Raw genomic sequence first — 18,613 nt, forward strand, 5'->3', positions numbered from 1 at the left:
AGCTCTAAGCTTTTTAATTTAAATTGTCTCTCTAATTTGAATGAATACACTTTAAATCCATTTACAAGGATCTATTGGAGGGCAAGTCTCATGCCAGCAGCCGCGTAATTCCAGCTCCAGTAGCGTCCACTAAAGCTGCTGCAGTTAAAAAGCTTTTATAAGGATCGAGCTCGGCTGTCCACCGCAAGGCATCCTACTGCCAGTCCCAGCCCCTATGCCTTGGGGTGCCTCCTGATGCTCTTCACTGAGTATCCCGTGGTCCCGAAGCATTTCCTTTGAAAAAATTAAGTGTCCAAACTACAGGTGGTGTAGCTTGCTTAACAGCCGGGATAATCCGCTGACTAGCAGACACTGCTACTAGGCACAAAGTATTTCCTGGGCTAGATGCAGTTAAAAATTTGTAATTAGATACTCTCGTTGGATGCTGAGAAAGCATTCCATAGAGTCTCCTGGCACGCCATATATGATTCTCTTAAAAAGCTTGGGGTAGGGGTCTAGCGGACCCTTTTATAGCCAAAATCACGGCCCTGTATCGCAATACGTCACCTAGGCTGAAGATAAATGGAACTGTAGCACCCTGAGGGCTCGGTTGCTACAGAGGTATTGCACCTCACCCAGAGGTGTGATATCTCACTCTCAGTTAAGGATGTAGTGTGGATCAGGACCCGACACCTGCATGCATTACACCACATTGCCGTGGGGCAGGGCGACCAATATGCCCCTGAGATGGGCACGACAGTCCCTGTCCCTGGCTGGAGTGGGGGGAGGGAACACTGAGGAAGGGGAACCCTGTAGTGCAGGAGCAGGGAGGAAGCAGTTCCTGGGTGCATTGAGAAGGGAGTATAAAAGGTGGGCACCATCTTAGTTCAGTGCAGAGAAGTCTGAGCAGAAGTGGCAGGGAGCAGGGGCTCTGCATGAGCTCTGCTCCGGAGGCGGGCCTAGTAACAGAGGCCCAGGCCTGGAAGAGGGAGAAGGAAGGAAGAGGAGCGGAGAAGGCTCCAGGAACGAGGAACGAAGGGATCCCAGGGGTGCGGACGGGCGAGTCGCCACCGCACGCCCGAATCCACCTGCGTGGAGGGGTCAGGCCAAAGGGGGAGACCGATCCCCGAAACTAGTGGAGGCAGGAAACGACCCTCAGCTAGAAACAGGAGGCTGTGACATTTTATGTGGCGCAGCCCCTCGCTACACCCGCTAGGAAGGCACCACATAGGGTCAGGGAAACTGGTGCCAAGTTTACCAAGAGGAGGCCCGAGGCAGCCGGACAGAAGGGTTGGTAAGAAAGGCCAGACAAAGGACACACAAAGGGGGTCCTGTGAAGCGCTCCAAAGTTATCTGGGAGTTGTCTGAGCCCCTCACCTGGTGAGCACAGTACGACGTGGGCAGCCGTTACCTGCAGACGTGGTCTGGATAATAAGAACTGTGAGTAAAGGCCCTGGACTGCATCACTGACTCCGTGTCGTTACTGCTGCTGCCCTGCACCATCACCCCCATCCTCCGCATACACTGCCCTGAGGCTATACTCCTCCCGTGGGGAGTTATGCTACGCTCTGCTGCACCCACAACACCAGCCTCAGCGGTCTGCCCTGGAGCGGCGGTTCACTCTGACCGCAATCCACGGGTGGCGTAGTCCGACATTTAAACATCAAAACCACATAAATAGTTCCGCCACTGGTTTGACCGCCCTGAGCCACGGAACCGGGTCGCCGCCACGGAGACTACAACCACCAGCATCCACCAAAAAGGGTCCGGCTCCGGGTGTCCCAAGGCCCAGGGGGCGCGTCAGAACATTTTCATCACCTTTCACAATCACCAATGGGACAAGGCAGTGATGTCCTCTGTCCCCTCTCTTATACATCCTAGTGACGGAGCACCTGCTCTCATCAATTCGCCATAACCCCAATATTAGGTGGATTGAGGTGGGAGGCACCGAGTACAAGTGCTCTCTATTTGCTGATGATGTCCTAGTATATATCACTCAATCACATATATCCATCCATGCTGTTATGGCTGAAATAGATCACTTTGTTACATGGTCAAATTTTAAAATCAATGCAGCGAAGTCTGAGGCCCTCGATGTCTCCCTCCCCAAATCCATATAGGATTCCATCCAGTCCAACTTTCCCTTTGCCTGGCCCTCACAGGGTATCAAATACTTAGGAATTCCTATTCATAGAGACCTCTCCCATCTATGTTATCTTAATTTTGGGCCCTTTATTGAACAACTCCATACAGACCACGGTTGGCAAGTTAGAACTGTAAGATTCACTACGTGAACCACTGGTGTTTTGTGGAAAAGCACATGTACACTGTGTTCCAAATTATTATGCAAAAAGTGTTTAGGAGTGATAAGGGAAGAATTTGTTTGTTTGTCAGTTAAACTCATTGATGGTGATGTGTGTCAGGGCTCTTTATATCACTGTAAGCAATTGCAGACACCTGTGCTAATTAGTTTGGCAGGTGTGTCCAATGAAAGGCAAGACTACTTAAGAAGGCTGTCTCACATTATTAAGCAGCCTACATTTTCTGCCAAAATGGGAAAGAAAAAGGATGTGTCGGCTGCTGAGAAGCAACAAATTGTGGAGTGTTTAGGTCAAGGCATGACTACAATCAACATTGTGCGATGATCAGGATGAAGTGTCTTGGCAATCAAGAAGTATGTAGCTGATTCGCAGTACACACGTGTGCGTGCTGATAAGGGCAAATTGAGGACTCTTTCCTACAGGCAATTACGTCAGGTTGAAAGAGCAGCGGCAAAAAAGCCTTGTCATAGCAGCAGACAAGTTTTTGAAGCTGCTGGTGCCTCCAACGTCCCCCGAACAACAAGATGCAGGGTCCTTCAGAGGTTTGCAGCTGTGCATACGCCATCCTGTCGACCTCCTCTATCCACTTCACACAAGCAGAAACGGCTACAGTGGGCCAAACATTACATGAAGACTGATTTCAAAACTGTTTTGTTCACGGATGAGTGCCGTGCAGCGCTCGATGGTCCAGATGGATGGAGTGGAGGATGGCTGGTTGATGGACACCCCACGCAAACACGGCTACAGCGCCAACAAGGAGGAGGTGGAGTAATGTTTTGGGCTGGAATCATGGGGAGAGAGATTGTCGGCCCCTTTAGGATCCCTGAAGGCGCTAAAGATGAACTCCATAATGTATGTGGATTTTCTCAAACAGCACTTCCTGCCATGGTTCAAGAAGAAGAACCGTGTATTTCACAGCAAGATCATTTTTTTGCATGATAATGCACCATCTCATGCTGCACATAAAACATCTGCATCTCTGGCTGATATGGGCATAAAAGGGGACAAACTTATGGTGTGACCCCCATCCTCCCCTGACCTCTACCCCATTCAGAACCTTTGGAGCATCATTAAAAGGAGTGTCTATGATGGCGGGAGGCAGTTCACATCTAAGCAACAGCTCTGGGAGGGTATTCTGTCCTCATGCAAAACAATTGAAGCAGAAACCATCCAAAACCTGACAAATTCAATGGACGAGAGAGTTCAGAAGCTCCTTTCGAACAAGGGGTCCTATGTGAAAATGTAACATCACCTAGAATAAAGTTTTGAGTTGAAAACTGTTTGATTTCAGTTTCTAACAACCTGCTAATGCTTATAATTTCAAAAATGACCATTTTTTTGGTCTTTATTAAAATGAAAAGGTTGATCGAAAAGTTTGGGGGATCTAAGAGTGTGGCAACCCAGTAGTCATGATTACTTCGAATTCTGACAATATGAGGGTCATGCTGCAGGTAGTGCAGCAAGAAGGCACTTATGTGTCTTGCGCATCTCGGAGCCCCAAAATTATTTTTCGGGCTAGATGCAGCTAAAAATTATTATTAATTTTAAATCTGGTGAAGCTTTAGTATAGATGGCCTAATAGGATCAGTGCTGCACACTGCTACAAAGCCCAAATTATTTTCCAGTCAAGATACAGATAAACATGATTAGTAATTTTAAATCTGGTGGAGCTTATTATAGATGGCCTAATAGAATCAGTGCTGCACACTGCTGCAAAGCCCAAATTATTTTCCAGCCAAGATACAGATAAACATGATTAGTAATTTGAAAGCTTAAAACGGTTGGTAGGGTGATTTTAACCAATCATCAAGCTTTTACTCTCCCCAGGATGACACAGGGGTAGAAAAGTCGTTTCGGATCCATGATTTGTTCATCTTTATGAACGTGAGTCTGTCTACATTATCAGTGGAGAGCCGCGTGCGCTTATCTGTCAGCACACCACCAGCAGCGCTGAACACACGTTCAGACAGAACGCTGACTGCGGGGCATGACAAGATCTCCAAGGCGTAAGTGGCTAGCTCCGGCCATTTATCCAGATTGGAAGCCCAAAAAGAGCAAGGGTCCAGTGACACAGTCATGGCTTCAATGTTTACTTGGAGATACTCCTGTACCATCGTCTCTAGGCGTTGACTATGTGTCAGACTTCTTGTCTCCTGTGGCCTTGCAAAGGATGGGCTAAAAAAGTGGTGAAATGATTCCGCAAAATTGATGTTACCAGCAGATACTGTGGTTCTGTTACGGTTTGAGTGCTGAACACTTGACGGTCCCACGGTTGGCAAGTTGGAACTGTGAGATTCACTACGTGCACCACTGGTATTTTGTGGAAAAGCACATGTAAGATTCTGCAACAGTCTCTGCTGATACTCCTGCATGCGTGCATCCCTTTCTATGGCAGGAATAATTTCTGCAAATTTACTTTTGTACCGGGGATCTAACAGTGTGGCAACCCAGTAGTCAGGATTATTTCTAATTCTCACAATTCGAGGGTCATGTTGCAGGTAGTGCAGCAAGAAGGCACTCATGTGTGTTGCGCATCCAGGAGCACCAAGTCCCTGTTGTGTTGGTGGCGAGGTAACAATCATGCTTCCTTCCTCTGTCCTCTCCCCCCAACCTCGCACAACAGAAATGTGATCAAGGTCTCCCTCATCTGATGAGTCTTCCATCAGTTCGTCCTCCACTTCTTCCTGGGCTCCTGCACCTTCCTCACTAGTTTGGCTGCTACCATGCGCCCTGGTAAAACCATCTCCCCCACCCTCACATGCCTGCCGCCTTGGTGCTGCCGACCGTCTGGACCTTGCAGATGTTAGCCCCTCCGCATACAACTCCTCCTCCTCTACTTCCTCCACCTCCTCTTGTGCCACCACCTGACTCCGAATTCTGTTTAACATGTGCTCCAGCATGTAAATCACCGGAATAGTCATGCTGATAATGGCATCGTCAGCACTAAACATCTTCGTCGCCATTTCAAAACTGTGCAGAAGGGTGCATAGGTCCCTGATCTGAGACCACTCCTCCAGCGTGATTTGCCCCACCTCTGGATCTTGTTGGCCCAGGCTATACGTCAGAACGTATTGCACCAGGGCTTGTCGGTGCTGCCACAGTCGCTGCAACATGTGCAGAGTTGAATTCCACCGGGTAGGCACATCGCATTTTAACCGGTGAAGTGGCAGGCCCAACGACTTCTGTAGAGATGTAAGTCGCTGAGCTGCGGGATGCGAACGGCGGAAGTGAGCACACAGCGACCGTGCCCTCTGCAGAAGGCCATCTAGTCTGGGATAGTGGGCTAAAAATTGCTGGACAACCAGGTTCAACACGTGAGCCATACAAGGCACGTGTGTGGCATTGCCCCGGCGAAGGGCCGCACCCAGGTTTGCAGCATTGTCGCACACGGCCTTCCCTGGTTTCAGGTCCAGTGGAGACAACCATTCATGAAATTGGTTCTCCAGAGCTGACCACAACTCCTCAGCTGTGTGACTCACATTTCCCAGACATTTCAATGTAAAAACCGCCTGATGACGTTGAGCCCTACTGCCAGCATAGTAAGGAGGTGTGCAGGATCCCTTCTGCGCAGTTAGAAAGCTTGTGGCATGACCAGACAGGCTTTGGGTGCAGGTGGAAGACCGAGAGGAGGTTGAGGAGGCAGAAGCAGTGGAGGAACTTTGACATAAAGAGGATTGACGCACAACTCGTGGGGACGGCAAGACTTGGACAGCAGCCCCTTGTCCTGCTGTCACCATAGTTACCCAGTGCCCAGTCAGCGACATGTAACGCCCCTGTCCATGCCTACTCGTCCAAGTGTCTGTGGTGAAATGCACCCTGTCACACACAGAGTTTCTCAAAGAAGCGGTGATGTTGTGTGCGACATGCTGGTGGAGCGCAGGCACACCTTTCTTTGAGAAGTAGTGCCGACTGGGCATCTGGTACTGGGGCACTGCGACGGACATAAGGTCTCGAAAATCCTCTGTGTCCACCAGGCGGAAAGGCAGCATTTCTGTAGCCAAGAGCTTGCAGATGGTGAAATTCAACCTCTTAGCTTTCTCATGGCTAGGAGGAAATGGTCTTTTACTTGTTCACATCTGAGGGACCGAGGGCTGGCTATTGTGCTTAGACGGGGTTGATAAGGGTGTCCCCGGCAAACTGCCGGTCTGTGAGGAAGATGCAGGCGGACATGTTAGGTTGCCTTGATCCAAAGGTGGTGCTATCGATGTCGGACAGCGCTCAACACCAGCTGGTGTTACCACCTCCAAAGAAAATGATGACCTGCCAATCACGCTGGCTGTTGCGGGTAAAGAGGTGGCAGGTCTGCGCCCCAAAACAGGTGTGACTGCTGTCCCCCCAGTCACAGAGGATGAAGAGGCCGCGGATGCACAAGATATGGCAGATGGTGGTTGGCCCGGCCGGCTAGGCCGCATTGTAGCACACTGAGCTTCCCACTGCAACTTATGCTTCATGTCCATGTGCCGGTTCATGCATGAAGTACTCAAACTATGTATTTTTTGGCCTCTACTTAGCTTTTGCTGACAAATGTTACAGATAACACGAGTTGGGTCATCTTTATCGATCTGAAAAAATGCCCAGGCTATGCAAGGCTTAGCACCCATGCGACCTGAAGAGCCACCACAACTTGTGTTGAGAGGCAGAGTTGTGTTTGAGGATGCAGTTGTTGACGTGCTTCCAGTACTACGTCTCTGTCCAGGAAGGCGCAACCTGACCTCGTCGTCACTAGCATCTTCCTCCACCTCCTCTGCTGACCTCATCTCTTGGCTGACTGTGGGTTGACAGTAAGTGGGATCTCCAACCTCATCATCATCACCCTGTGCGTTATCACACCCGTCGTCCTCAGAGCCAACCTGTTCCTGCCCTGACAAAAAACTAAAGTTGTCGCTCCAATCAGGTATTTGTGTCTTATCATCGTCTTCCTCATTGTCTCCACCAACAGGAGTTACAGTTTGGGAATGAGGGTCTACATTATGGTCAGAACCTTCTGCGTCTGGTCCTGGATCCGACTCATAAAGATTCTGGGCATCAGTGCAGATCATTTCCTCGTCTGGATTCACAGAAGCGCTGGAGTCGACCTCTGATTCCCAGGCTATAGTATGAGTAAACAGCTCTGCAGACTCAACCATCTGTTCTACCTCATACTCAGACGGGCAGCTGGAGATTTGGGAGCTGTGAGGAAGCAAGTGCGATTGGGGTGACACCTTTGAGGACTGGAGTATTTGTGATGTTGAAGTTGATGTGGAGGAGAGCCCACTTAAAGAAGCACTTGATATCCGTTGAAGCACCTGCTGTTTTTGTGCCTCATCTGGAATTTGTAGCGATTGGCGTGGCCGTAAGAAAGGGATCTAATCACATTGTCCACTAAAAGAAGTAGACATTTTAGTTTGGCTGGAAGATGGTCTTTCTTCTGCAGATGTTACTGTTGCTTTAACACCTACCCCACGGACACAACCTTTTTTCCCCTTCCCAACACACCTATTCCCCTTTCCACCAGCAGCAGGCCTTTTTCCACTCATTTTGGTGGTTAACTAATTCACAACTCTGGAGTTGTTTGCACAAGAAAACAATGGATGGGAACCAAGCAGAGCTGAGTGGCCAAACTGTGGTATTAGGCCAAAACTATTGGCTGGGTTAAATGCAGAAAAAAATTATATTCAATTTGCAACCTGATGGAGGTCAGTATAGATGGACTAATAGAACAAGTCCCACACACAGCTAGAAGCCCAAATATTTTTTCAGAGGTAGATGCAGAAAATTTTTTTATTCAGTTTGCAACCTGATGGAGGTCTGTATAGATGGATTAATAGAACAAGTCCCACACACAGCTACAAGCCCAATATTTTTTCAGAGGTAGATGCAGAAAAAAAATATATTCAGTTTGCAACCTGATGGAGGTCAGTATAGATGGACTAATAGAGAAAGTCCCACACACTGCTAGAAGGCCAAATATGTTTTCAGAGCTAGATGCAGACAAAAAAATATTTTGAATTTGCAACCTGATGGAGGTCAGTATAGATGGACTAATAGAACAAGTCCCACACACTGCTAGAAGGCCAAATATTTTTTCAGAGCTAGATGCAGAAAAAAATTATATTCAGTTTGCAACCTGATGGAGGTCTGTATAGATGGATTAATAGAACAAGTCCCACACACAGCTAGAAGCCCAAATATTTTTTCAGAGGTAGATGCAGATAAAAATTATTTTTAATTTGCAACCTGATGGAGGTCAGTATAGATGGACTAATAGAGAAAGTCCCACACACTGCTAGAAGGCCAAATATTTTTTCAGAGCTAGTTGCAGATAAAAATTATTTTTAATTTGCAACCTGATGGAGGTCAGTATAGATGGACTAATAGAGAAAGTCCCACACACTGCTAGAAGGCCAAATATTTTTTCAGAGCTAGATGCAGATAAAAATTATATTCAATTTGCAACCTGATGGAGGTCAGTATAGATGGACTAATAGAACAAGTCCCACACACAGCTAGAAGCCCAAATATTTTTTCAGAGGTACTGTAGATGCAGATAAAAATTATTTTTAATTTGCAACCTGATGGAGGTCAGTATAGATGGACTAATACAACAAGTCCCACACACAGCTAGAAGCCCAATATTTTTTCAGAGGTAGATGCAGAAAAAAATATATTCAGTTTGCAACCTGATGGAGGTCAGTATAGATGGAGTAATAGAACAAGTCCCACTCACAGCTAGAAGCCCAAATATTTTTTCAGAGGTAGATGCAGATAAAAATTATTTTTAATTTGCAACCTGATGGAGGTCAGTATAGATGGACTAATAGAGAAAGTCCCACACACTGCTAGAAGGCCAAATATTTTTTCAGAGCTAGATGCAGATAAAAATTATTTTTAATTTGCAACCTGATGGAGGTCAGTATAGATGGACTAATAGAGAAAGTCCCACACACTGCTAGAAGGCCAAATATTTTTTCAGAGCTAGTTGCAGATAAAAATTATTTTTAATTTGCAACCTGATGGAGGTCAGTATAGATGGACTAATAGAGAAAGTCCCACACACTGCTAGAAGGCCAAATATTTTTTCAGAGCTAGATGCAGATAAAAATTATATTCAATTTGCAACCTGATGGAGGTCAGTATAGATGGACTAATAGAACAAGTCCCACACACAGCTAGAAGCCCAAATATTTTTTCAGAGGTACTGTAGATGCAGATAAAAATTATTTTTAATTTGCAACCTGATGGAGGTCAGTATAGATGGACTAATACAACAAGTCCCACACACAGCTAGAAGCCCAATATTTTTTCAGAGGTAGATGCAGAAAAAAATATATTCAGTTTGCAACCTGATGGAGGTCAGTATAGATGGAGTAATAGAACAAGTCCCACTCACAGCTAGAAGCCCAAATATTTTTTCAGAGGTAGATGCAGATAAAAATTATTTTTAATTTGCAACCTGATGGAGGTCAGTATAGATGGACTAATAGAGAAAGTCCCACACACTGCTAGAAGGCCAAATATTTTTTCAGAGCTAGATGCAGATAAAAATTATATTCAATTTGCAACCTGATGGAGGTCAGTATAGATGGACTAATAGAGAAAGTCCCACACACTGCTAGAAGGCCAAATATTTTTTCAGAGCTAGATGCAGATAAAAATTATATTCAATTTGCAACCTGATGGAGGTCAGTATAGATGGACTAATAGAGAAAGTCCCACACACTGCTAGAAGGCCAAATATTTTTTCAGAGCTAGATGTAGAAAAAAATTATATTCAGTTTGCAACCTGATGGAGGTCAGTATAGATGGACTAATAGAGAAAGTCCCACACACTGCTAGAAGGCCACATATTTTTTCAGAGGTAGATGCAGAAAAAAATATATTCAGTTTGCAACCTGATGGAGGTCTGTATAGATGGATTAATAGAACAAGTCCCACACACAGCTAGAAGCCCAATATTTTTTCAGAGGTAGATGCAGAAAAAAATATATTCAGTTTGCAACCTGATGGAGGTCAGTATAGATGGACTAATACAACAAGTCCCACACACAGCTAGAAGCCCAATATTTTTTCAGAGGTAGATGCAGAAAAAAATATATTCAGTTTGCAACCTGATGGAGGTCTGTATAGATGGATTAATAGAACAAGTCCCACACACAGCTAGAAGCCCAATATTTTTTCAGAGGTAGATGCAGAAAAAAATATATTCAGTTTGCAACCTGATGGAGGTCAGTATAGATGGACTAATACAACAAGTCCCACACACAGCTAGAAGCCCAATATTTTTTCAGAGGTAGATGCAGAAAAAAATATATTCAGTTTGCAACCTGATGGAGGTCTGTATAGATGGATTAATAGAACAAGTCCCACACACAGCTAGAAGCCCAATATTTTTTCAGAGGGAGATGCAGAAAAAAATATATTCAGTTTGCAACCTGATGGAGGTCAGTATAGATGGACTAATACAACAAGTCCCACACACAGCTAGAAGCCCAATATTTTTTCAGAGCTAGATGCAGAAAAAAATTATATTCAATTTGCAACCTGATGGAGGGCAGTATAGATGGACTAATAGAATGATGCTATGCCCAAAAGATTTTACTTCACTAGGTGCAGTAAAAAAATTGGTATTCTATACACAGGTGGTATATCTTGCAACACAGATAGGCTACTCCACTGACTAACACACTCTGCAATAGGCCAAAAAGGATTAGCTTTGCTAGATTCAGCCAAATGCTGTGAAAAAAACTTGCACAGCACTGGCACAGATCTGCCTGGCAAAAACTGATAGGAACTGATGTAACCTAGTCCTGAAAAGGACTTCAATTACAATTAGTCTTTACTCCCACAATCTATCTATTTAAGAGCACAGACCTGCCTGATAAAAGTCGTAGGAAATGCTGTAACCTAGTCCTTAAAAGGACTGCAATCACAACTATTCCCTACTCCCAAGCTATCTGTATATTTGTGCGAAAATTGGCTTGAAATTAACAAGGTATAGCGCACACAGCAACAGCGGTGCCGTCTAACACGCAGCTGCAGCAGTGAGAAAATGGTGGCGACGGGGAAAATGGCTGGGTCTTATAGGGCAAGGACATGTGACATACACTGCCAATGACACATGCCCTTGCTTGTGTGAAAAAAAGCACTTCGCTCCGTGTGTGCGCTGCTGATAGGCTGACAGACTGCACCTCCCCACTGCAAATGCGGGAAAGAGAAAAAAAAATGGAGATCTTCATTGTTCCTGCAGAGATCCATCCCCTGCCCCTCCCCCCACCCCGCTGTACACTCAAACTGCGTATTAACATTAATTTTCATCATTACTGAGAAAAAATCCAGTTATGATTTTGGTGCACGAACAGTTATCGAACATAACCTCGAACAGCCGAATTTTTCTCAAATTGTTCGTGTTCGCCGAACGGCTCGAACACCGCCCAAAACAGCTCGAATTTGAGATTGGCGAACAGTTCGAGTAGAACAACGCTCATCTCTAGTGCACAGCACACAGAGAGGTATTACTGTTCTTCATTCCTTAGCACAGAGAATGTGGAATGGATGAATTTATACAGCAGTACTGAGCTGTGTGTATGGGAATCAAGCTCTGGGTTGAGGTATAAGACTTATTAGAAAGCTCGCCATGATTTTTCTATGTTTCTATGTTTTCCTCTGTTTTTTTCTCACTCTGCTCCTCACTCCTCCTCCCACTCCCATCTCCATACAGGGCTGTGCTACATGACAACACTGTGAGCTGGTAGTATGGTTTGTCTTTAGCAAGAACAAGAGTTCAGCTGATCTTCCAGAGTGAATAAGCTTAGGAGGCAAGGGTAGGGGAGAAGGGGCTGATACAGTGCCTTGAAAAGTATCCATACCCCACAATTTTTTTCCCCATCTTTTCACATTACACCCACAAACTTAAATGTATTTTATTGGGATTTTATGTGATATACCAACATAAAGTATTTATGAATTGTAAAGGAAATGATACATGGTTTGTTTTCTAAATATTTAAAAAATATAAATCTAGAAATTGTGACATGTATTTGTATTCAGCCCCCATGAGTCAATACTTTGTAGGACCACCTTTCGGGTAGGTCTCTAACAGCTTTGCACATCTAGAGGCTTACATTTTTGCCCATTCTTGCTTGCAAACTAGCTCTAGCTCAGTGAGATTGGATGGAGACGTCTGTGAACAGCAATTTTCAAATCTTGCCACAGATTCTCAGTGGGATTTAGGTGTGGATTGTGACTATTCACACACATGAATATGCTTTGATCTAAACCTTCCATTGTAGCTATGGCTGTATGATTAGGGTCATTGTCCTGCTGAAAGGTGAACCTACTTCCCAGTCTCAAGTCTTTCGCAGCTTCTAACAGGTTTTCCACCAGGATTGTCCTGTATTTATTGCATACATTTTCCCATCAACTATGACCATCTTACCTGTCCCTCCCGAAAAAAAGCATGATGCTGCCACCACCATGTTTGATGGTGGGGATGGTGCTTCCAGGGTGCAATGTTAGTTTTCCAACACACATAGCATTTTGCATTTAGCCCACAAAGTTCTACTTTGGTTTTATCAGACCAGAGCACCTACTTCCACATGCAAGCTGTGCTCGCTACATGACTTTTTGCAAATTGCAAAAGGGACTTCTTATGGCTTGCTTGCAAAAATGGCTTTCTTCTTGTCAATCTTCCATAAAGGCAAGATTTCTGGAGTATATGACCAATAGTTGTCCTGTGGACAGATTCTCCTATCTGAGCTGTGTATCTCTGCAGCTCCTCCAGAGTGACCATGGGCTGCTTCTCTAATTAGTGTTCTCCTTGCTTTGGATGTCAGGTTAGATGGATGGCCATGTCTTGGTAGGTTTACAGTTGTATCATCCTCCTTCCATTTTTGAATGATGGATTGAACAGTGCTCCGTGAGCTATTCAGAGTTTGGGCTATTTTTTATAACCTAACCCTGCTTTACTCTTCTCCAAATCTTTATCCCTGACCTGTGTGTTTTTTTGGTTTTCATGATGCTGTTTGATCCCTAATTTTCTCAAACAAACCTCTGAGGTCTTCACAGAACAGCTGTAGTGATACTGAGAATAAATTACACACAGGTTGACTTAATTTACCAATTATGTGACTTCTGGAAGCAATCAGTCACTCAGGATTTTATTTAGGGGTATCAGACTACAGGGGGCCGAATACAAATGCACGTCACAGTTTTCAAATTTATATTTTTAAAATAATTAGAAAACCCTGTATGATTTCCTTTACACTTCACAAACACTTACTACTTTGTGTTGATATATCAAATAAAACCCCAATAAAATACATTTAAATTTGCAGTTGTAACGTGAAAAAATGTGGAAAAAGTTCACGGGACATGAATACATTTTCAAGGCTCTGTAAGTGAGGAAGGAAGCAGATTTGTCTAGTATGATACATTACAAAGTTTCTTATATTCACCTATACTAATGATTTATGCAAAGTATGTTCAAAGTACAGTTTCCATTCGTTGTCCGGTTTAGTCAATTTTTCAAATATTCTGTAATCGAACTGTAAATTAATCGAGATGGATCACAAATCAAAAATCTTCCTCTCTTAGCAAGTGTGGGGTCCTCGCCCTGGATAGCTCCACTTGTCTGTACTTTACACGGAGAGGCTGATTTCAATGGACACTTCATTGCACTTCAATGGATGCTTCAGTTCTTCTGAGGTGACACTGCAGGGAAATGGAGCACTAGGATGCCAAGTTCACATTACTGCTGATTGCCGGTGGGTCACTCCAGAGGGACATCCAGTGATCAGTCTATTACTAGGGGACACTTCCAACAAAAAGGGATTGTCCTTAAAATACAACCTGTTCAAGATGAAATCTGCCACACACCTGTAACTTTTTGTCTGATAGCATTGTACATCTGAAATAAAGGAGGTAAACACTTGTAGGATTTTTTTTGTAATTAAATGCATGAATTTTGGGATAAAAATAATTTTTGCAATTGAGTTTCATTAAAAATTTTGTACCACTTAGCTGCACATTGGTGGCTGCAGAATGAGTGAACTGCAAATCTTTTTCTCATGCTGCTCCTCTGTGTTTATTTACGACCACATCAAAGTTCAGCTGTGGTATTAAATCAGGTGAGTAAATGTTGGAAAAAGACACATAAAAGCATTACAAAATCTCCAAACGAGCTCACTGACAGATTCTTAGATAACTCATTTTGCAGCCATCAAAAGACCATGCCACGTAGAGGCTTTAGATGACAATCAGTGCAAAATTTTGAATGAAACCCAATGAAAAAAATTATATTTAGCCCTACATACGTGCATTTAGGTGGTAAAAAGTAATGCTCCTGATGGTGTCCATAACCTTTAAATCTTAGAAAGCATTTACCGCTACTAAGATTTTTATATCCGTAAATTTTGGCCCCTATAGAGATTAGACTAAAGTAAACTGAACTCTGATTTTAGTGGGACTGGCTCGCCATATAAAGTGAATAAATGTTCGTCTGACAGCTAGCTAAAGGCACCCTTAGCTATGCGCACATGGCGTCTTTTAGACGTCGGCGTACCTGCATTGTTTTTGAAGCTGTAGACATGTCAGGAGCAGAGATGAACCAAGCCAAACTTAAAAGTTTGGGGTTCGTACCGGACAGTTGGTGTCCAGTGCTGAACACTGAATGCGAACGTGTTCTCCGGGAAATCCGTTGCAATGTTTGGAGTTCCGGGCAAAGTCCGTTGCAGAGAGAGATTTTCTGGCTCAAAAGTTCGGGTCCCCATTGTTTTCAATAAGGTTTGGTTTCTGGTTCAAATTTGGGTATAGTTGTGGTACCCAAACCGAACCTGAACTTCCACGGGTCCACTCATCGCTAGTGAGGAGCACTCCAACAGTGTTTTTCCTGTAGCGCCTTATTTTACATCTTTTGCTTCTTTTTTTTATTACTTTCATACGTAAGATAAGAAGAATGTTCAGGTCACTTCTTTTAGCCTTTTCACGGCTTTTTGTAAACCTGAAGTGGTTTTAAAAAGTTACAAAAAAAAATGGAACATGTGCACAGCAAGTCTTTTGGAAATTGCTGTGCATATGGTCATTCTTTTTGGCATTTCTTTAGCGCTTTTTCAGGAGAGTTCCAATGAAATACGGACATGTGCACATATCCATACACAATTAGCAGACTGTTGTAGTTATGTATGGCTACCACAATAGTGCTTGAATGGAGTTGTCATAAAGCTTTTTATAAACCAGGAATGGCATATAAAACTACCTTTTCATGTAGTGCAGGGGTACACAACCTTTTTTGGTCCAAGAGCCACATTGTCAAACTAAACCAATCAGGGGGCCGCACGAAAACTTAAAGATGTATTACCTTCCGTGACATTTATGGCATATCAAAAGTATCGGTATATACAATAAATGTGTGATAAGTGCAAATTCTAGTTATAGGACTCTTACCTCCAAAAATCAGCACTGTGATGATGTGTTCACATAGTTCTTTGATGAGGATTTAGAATAGAGTCTGCTCCTAAACCCACATCAAAAACTGCGTCAAGTACTCTTTGAATAAGTTTCCAACTGATTTTAATGGGAAAAGCTCCTTTATTGCACACAGAACTGTCTATTTTAATGTTATTTTGCACATTTCCGAGTAAAAAAAATAGGAAGTTTCTAAAAAAAAAGTATTTGAATATTTGAAGCAATTTTTTGTATAGATTTTGCAGTAAAATTCTCTTCTTAATCCTTGTAAAACACTGTGAATATACCCTAAAGAGGAAAAGGTCTTGCATGCACATGGCTCGCTCCAATAGGTTATGGGTGTACTTTCTAATGCTTAACAACTCCAGTAAATTAGGCTACGTTCCCACGATGAGCTTTTGTTGAGTTTTTCATGTTGCAGAATTTCTGCACCTATAAGATTATTTGAGGTTTTTCATTGCATTTTTGTGGGGGGGGGGGGTTTACGTGCGATTTTATCAAGTTATTGACGCTGCATTTTTTGTCTCTTTTTGGTATGTTTTCTTTAAATAAAGCGGCTTTGTTTTTAATACTTCCTGATATTTAGCTTTACCAAAACTTTATTGACATACCTAGGTGCAGATTAAATGCCTTTTCGATGCATTTCCAACACACTAAAAACGCACGTGCGTTTTTTACCTGCGGATTTTCCACATCTAATGTAAGTCTACGGGGAAATTATGCACAGAACACTCAGCGTAAAACCAAGAGAAATTGACATGCTGCGGATTTGAAACAAGCACTGCAGGTCAGTTTATGCTGTGTTTAAAGAAATACCAAAAGCAATGAAATGGAATTAAGCGCATGTTCACACTATACACCCAACAGGCAAAACCTAAGATAAGAACAAAATGAGCAAATACCCTGCAGAAAATAAATAAATATCAATAGTGCATGAAAATAATATAGGGTTATTGCAATACCCTGCACATGAGTCCTGCAATACCCTGCACACGACGAAAGAGACATAGCAAATCAGAAAAACTATACTACATTTCTAATTGGAGGTATTTGCTAATATTATTATTATTATTGCACCTACTACATATTGGGATAGGATCTTAGAGATGGAATACCCCTTTAACCATTCGGACAAGTATTTTTCTGTCCATGTGGTTGTGGCCGCACAGAATGGCATTGCCGCACGTGTCCCCTGGACCGCAGGCTGTGCACCACTGATGTAGGGTTTCCTCCTCGCTGGCACCTGGTATTGCAGGCATCTCATATGCTCCTGCCTGTGTCAGTCTTTACTGTGCCGCTCACATGCATGACTATGGCTACCATAGGCGGATTATAATGAGGACGATCTGGGCTACCGCCCGGGGCCCCGAGCCTCCAGGGGGCCCGGGGCTCCGTGGTGTCTATGGCCAGATTGTCCTCATTATATGTGCGGCGCCGTGGCACATACCCGCAGACAGTGGCGGGGAGGGGGCCCCCGGACCGCTCCCCCAGCAGCGCCGCACGGCCGCTGCTTCTTCTTCGGCCGGGCCAGCACTGCAGCAGTTAACTTCCCTGTGCTGGCCCGGCCGCGTCACTGCAAGGAGACACGGCCCTGTGCGCGGCCGTGTCTCCTAGCTGTGACGTCACGCAGTGCGCACGTGGCATGCAGTCCTGCACCGGAAAGGAGCAGGACCACTGGAGCCGGGAGCAGGACCACTGGTGCTGAGCCGGGGGATGGTGAGTGAGTGTGTGTGTGTGTGCAGGCAGATATCATTGTGTGATGTCTGTTTATATGTATTTTTGAGTTTCAAATCTGTTTATGCGTGTATGTATATGTCTGTATATGTTTGTGTGCGTGCGTGACTGCGTGCGGCCTCCTGCTGTGTATAGATGGCGCCGTGCGGCCTCCTGCTGTCTCTGGGGGGGGGTGCCATGCGGCCTCCCGCTGTGTATAGATGGCGCCGTGCGGCCTCCTGTTGTGTATAGATGGCTACTTGCGGCCTCCTGCTGTGTATAGATGGCTACGTGCAGCCTCCTGCTGTATATAGATGGCTACGTGTGGCCTCCTGCTGTGTATAGATGGCACCGTGCGGCCTCCCGCTGTGTATAGATGGCTACGTGTGCTCAATATTGAGTCATACAATTAATGTAAGGCTATGTGCCCACGATGCAGAAATGCTCCGGATTTTTTTTGAGCGTTTCAGCATCTCCCTGACAGAAAAAACGCATGCGGATTGTACATGCGTTTTCCTGCCAGGGACATGCGGATGTGAAGCGTTCTTCACATGCATTTCCGTATGCGGGTTGACAAGCGCTTTACAAGCGATTTTAGCATCACTTGGAAAGTGCTTGACAACTTGGTCACACTATATAAATCCATGCAACCGGCAACCGGCATGGATTTATATAGTGTGACCGTAAAAGAATGGTAAAAAATAAATATATAATTACCTTCTGATGGCCTGCCGACGTCAGCGGTCGTGTGACCTGTCACATGACTAAATAACGTCATGGCAGGTCCTTTTCAGACCATCGCGAGCTGCCGGCAAGCCAGGACGCATCGGATAAAGACACCGGGGGCCATCAGAAGGTAAGTATAATATTTATTTCTTATTTTATTCTTTTTTTACAGGTTCTATGGTACCCGGGTCCGGAGGAGAGTCTCCTCTTCTCTGAACCCGGGTACCATCCGCACATTGAAACGCATGAAATGCGCATGTACAGATGCAGTCATGCGGATTCCATGCGTTCCAATGCAAGTCAATGGCGGCGAAAGCGCCGCGCTTCCGCAAAATAATTGGTAGTGCTGCCGATTTTTCTGCATTGATAATCCGCAGTGGAAATTTTCGCAGCATGTGCATAGCACATGCGGATTATCATTGGAGAACATGGCA

The sequence above is a fragment of the Phyllobates terribilis genome, unplaced genomic scaffold (assembly GCF_046119375.1).
Source record: "Phyllobates terribilis strain yellow unplaced genomic scaffold, ASM4611937v1 Scaffold_7__3_contigs__length_470593459, whole genome shotgun sequence".
In the NCBI taxonomy this organism is placed as follows: domain Eukaryota; kingdom Metazoa; phylum Chordata; class Amphibia; order Anura; family Dendrobatidae; genus Phyllobates; species Phyllobates terribilis.